At 42.9% G+C, this 4,815-nt stretch overlaps 1 pseudogene; it reads left to right on the top strand.

Annotated features, from left to right (window-relative positions):
* Window positions 1–4,078: 4,078 nt before the first annotated feature.
* On the top strand, window positions 4,079–4,195 carry LOC126356507 (5S ribosomal RNA; annotated as a pseudogene).
* The last annotated feature ends 620 nt before the right edge of the window (window positions 4,196–4,815 follow it).

Here is a 4,815-nt window from a genome sequence, read left to right as displayed (position 1 = left end):
TGTGACACGACTTGACTAGAAGAAGGGATCGATTGGTAGGACATATTCTGAGGCATCAAGGGATCACCAATTTAGTATTGGAGGGCAGCTCGGAGGGTATAAATCGTAGAGGGAGACTCTAAGCAAATTCAAATGGCTCTGAGTACTATGGGACTCAACTGCTGTGGTCATCAGTCCCCTAGAACTTAGAACTACTTAAACCTAACTAACTTAAAGACATCACACACATCCATGCCCCAGGCAGGATTCGAACCTGCGACCGTAGCTATCGCACGGTTCCGGACTGCGCGCCTAGAATCGCGAGACCATCGCGGCCGGCAAGCAGATTCAGAAGGATGTAGGTTGCAGTAAGTACTGGGAGATGAAGAAGCTTGTACAGAATAGGGTAGCATGGATAGCTGCATCAAACCAGTTTCTGGACTGAAGACCCGCCGGCCGTCGTGACCGAGCGGTTCTAGGCACGTCAGTCCGGAACCGCGCAGCTGCTACGGTTGCAGGTTCTATTCCTGCCTCGGGCATGGATATGAATGCTGTCCTTAGGTTAGTTAGGTTTGAGTAGTTCTACGTCTAGGGGACTGATGACCATAGATGTTAAGTCCCATAGTACACAGAGCCATTAGAACCATTTTTTTGACTGAAAACCACAATAACAACAACAACTTCCACTTCAAATGACTCAGATCTACTCTTTCACTGAGATAATACATCTTTAGCTTTTTTCTGTTTTCAATCCTCCTCCTTCCTGTTTCCTGTATTTCAGTACCTTAATGGCGACCAGTGACTTAGCTTTAACGAGTGCTACGGTCACCTATTTTCGTACAGAATTTCACTAACGTCGCTTTGTGGGGTTTGTTTCTGAAGATTCTGTCAGTTTTCTGCATATCAAATAAAATTATAAAATTGTTTACTCTTTTCGTCTTGGCTGCTCCGATTTTTTTATCCCCCAGATAGCACGTTCTTTTGTCCTTTACGGTTCTCTCTTGCACCGTGAAAGTTATTCCCTGATTTCTTAGGAAATGTCCTCTCATTCTGTTCCTTTTCCTAGTATCAGTTTTTTACATTTACCTACTCTCGCCGATTTTTTGGAGAACCGCCAGCATTTTAGTGTTTAATGGCAACACTGCCTAACACCCAAACTGTGTTCATTCAAATTGGTGTTGGCCGCGGAAGCCTACACTCTTATATCGGAGTTATTATTTTTTATCGTACGGCAGGCAAAGAACTACAAGTTGCAAATAACAAACAGGACCAATGCAGACCAGAAATTTTGCAAATAAAAATTGCAAATCTCAAATTTTACGAAGAACACAGCTTTTTAGACAGCAGTTTACATTCACATATTTTCATAAAGATTTGACATCCAATGAACAGCTTCAGCTGTAGATTCCAGAATAACATTCCATTTCCCAGGGTGTGTTCGTTTGGAGCACTGTCCGATGATGCCCTCCACGATCAGCCCTGCTGCTACGCAGTCACATTCAGGGCTATCGACGAGGCCCCATCTGTGTAAGGTTGAGGCAGCCCTAAATCTGGCGCGGTCTTTTCTTTGGCTTCAGCATGAGACTATCTAGCCACACCGTGTTGTAAGCAGCAGTTAAATCCACGAATAATTTTCTTAGAGTTCTCTGGAATACTGATTCAATGCGTAAGGTTAACATACATATGCCCGCATAGTCCATAGGGAACCTGCTGCGACAGGATTAACATAATCATACTAGTCTCATTAGTGAGGCCAGAAGAAAAAGAGCACTGCGTAAAAATAAAACTGTCCGAATGAGCGTAAATTAGCTTGACAAGTGCTTTGCAGAGTTTCATGCGTAATGATGTTCTCTTTTATGTTCCTTGCCTACCTAATGTGATTACTTTATAATTGATAACATATTAATAAAGACTGATTATCATATTACTTATAAGAAATATTGATTAACGAAAATGTATCTTATTTTACTTATTTGTGCTTCCGTAGCGCCCATGGGGTCGTTGTCGACCAACCTGAGAAAACCCTCCTTTCAGAACTCAGAACTACTGATTACTGTTACAGGTGTTACCTGTGGTTTCTAATAAATGACATACGTGAAAATCATAAAGCTCCCTGTTAAAAAAGTCTGAGGCGGTATATTGGTCAAAGCTATAGATTTCTCGCAGCAACTGTGATTATCTCTAAAGCCAGCCTGTTTCGCTGAAATCGATCCAGTGGTTCAAAAACTCAGTATAAATTTGAAAACTTAATAAACCACGGAATAATGTAGATAGAGAGGTTTCATTAAACAAAACAAAAAACAAAACAAAAAACCAACACCCCATATTGCTAGACGCGTGAAAGATGCCTTGCGCGCGTCGTTTGGTGATGATCGTGTGCTCAGTTGCCACCTCCGTCATGCTTGACCTCCCAGGTCCCCAGACCTCAGTCCGTGCGATTGTTGGGTTTGGGGTTACCTGAAGTCGCAAGGGTATCGTGATCGACCGACATCCCTAGGGATGCTGAAAGACAACTTCCGACGCCAATACCTCACCATAACTCAGGACATGCTTTACAGTGCTGTTCACAACGCTATTCCTCGACTACAGCTATTGCTGAGGAATAATGGTGGACATATTCAGCATTTCCTGTAAATAACATCATCTTTGTTTTGTCTTCCTTTGTTATGCTAATTATTTCTATTCAGGTCAGATGAAGCGCCATCTGTCGGACATGTTTTGAACGTTTGTATTTTTTTGGTCCTAATGAAACCCCATGTCATTCCAAGCATGTGTGTCAATTTGTACCTCTATCTACATTATTCCGTGATTTATTCAGTTTTCAAATTTATACTGACTTTTTGATCACCTGGTATATCGTTTTTATGTTTGTATGCTTTTGTGCCCCTTTTATGATCGCTGAGAGACATGGAGACATGTTGCTATTTGATGCTATATGTTATGGCTTCTGACTTGATATGTTGGTTTGTACTCCTTTACTAAAATTGATCATTTCAATGAGGCAAGAGTATTTTTTATAGTATTGTACTAGGTATCAAGGTCATTTGATAAACTCAGCTCTATTCCTGGTGTGTGCTTAACACGCTTGCACTCTGATTTGTTATATATTAACATAGTGTAATAAACCTGACTTGCATTTGGTTAAGAGTCTACAACTAAACAACCCGTAGCCACTTTCCACTCCAGTCATCCCACGCCACAAGACATCGACAGTCCCTCAACTTTCGAGATAGGTGAAAGCCACGTGGAGCGAGATCTTGACTGTACGATGGACACGCCAAAACTTGCAACCCGCAACATTGTAGTTGTTGCTGCGTGTCAGCTGTAGTGTACAGGTGAGGTATGTTGGCGGTGAACAGGGGCTCTATTGCAGCTTGCAGGTTATCTCACTGTTTAACTAGAGCAGCACCGTACGCCTTGAATACTCTCTCGGTATGCGATTTAAACTGTATCTTCTAGGTAAAAATTGGATTAAATGTCGTCTTAAAACAAAAAATGGTTCAAATGGCTCTGAGCACTATGGGACTTAACATCTATGGTCATCAGTCCCCTAGAACTTAGAACTACTTAAACCTAACTAACCTAAGGACATCACGCAACACCCAGCCATCACGAGGCAGAGAAAATCCCTGACCCCGCCGGGAATCGAACCCGGGAGCCCGGGCGTGGGAAGCGCGAACGCTACCGCACGACCACGAGATGCGGGCCGTCTTAAAAAATATTTGCTATGATGAGCAATATGAATTTCAAGTTTTAGATTTTGTTCTTTAATGATAGGTGTGTTTGGCTATTATCCATCGTCCGTTATCGTTAAGAGTGTGATGAGCTACCCAGGTTTTATAGTTTCATTTCATGTAAGGTACCAGACAATAATTATTGATGAATACGTAGTTCTAAGGAACGAGTCAGGAAGCGAACACTTCTGCATGATATGCGAGCATTAGTGCATTCCTTTGTTAAATAATATGTAATTTATCTATGATAAAGATTTTAATAAGGAAAATACACCGAACTTAAAACGAGGGACGTTCCTTAAGTGATGAAAAACCTTTTTTCTGAAAGAAGGTTTGTTTTATCCAGGATTCCAGTATATCATATTGCCAACGGCCTTGCCGTAGTGGAAACACCGGTTCCCATCAGATCACCGAAGTTAAGCACTGTCGGGCTGGGCTAGCACTTGGATGGGTGACCATCCGGATGCCAAGCGCTGTTGGCAATCGGGGTGCACTCAGCCCTTGTCAGGCAAACTGAGGAGCTACTTGATTGAGAAGTAGCGTCTACGGTCTCGGAAACTGACAAACGGCCGGAAGAGCGCTGTGCTGACCACATGCCTCTCCATTTCCACATCCAGTGACACCTGTGGTCTGAGGATGACACGGTGGCTGGTCGGTATCGTTGGGCCTTCCAAGGCATTTTCAGACGGAGTTTTAAGTTTTTAAGTATATCATATATGTCGGTTGCAAGAATGTGTTTTTTAACATAATCACCGTTCAGTGCAAAGGTCTTACGCCACCTTACTGAGAGGGCCTGAATGCCAGCGCGATACCACGTCGGAGCCAACGTCTTGCTGCATCAATAAACTACCATCCACGTACTGCTTCTGGGCGGGATTTATCCTCCATTCGGCGAAACAGATGGAAGTTGGAAGGTGCGAGATCCGGACTATAGGGTGCAGGAGGAAGAAAAGTTCAATGAAGTTTTGTCAGCTTCTTTCCGGTATGCAAACTTGCGTGAGGTCTTGTCATGGAGAAGGAAAAGTTGGTTTGCATTTTATGGTGACGAGCATGCTGAAGTCACTTCTTCAATTTCCTGAGGGTGGCACAGTACACTTGACAG

This window comes from Schistocerca gregaria, chromosome 3 (assembly GCF_023897955.1).
Source record: "Schistocerca gregaria isolate iqSchGreg1 chromosome 3, iqSchGreg1.2, whole genome shotgun sequence".
Classification (NCBI taxonomy): domain Eukaryota; kingdom Metazoa; phylum Arthropoda; class Insecta; order Orthoptera; family Acrididae; genus Schistocerca; species Schistocerca gregaria.
Note: the sequence above shows the minus strand (reverse complement) of the source record. Positions and strands in the feature narration are given on the sequence as shown.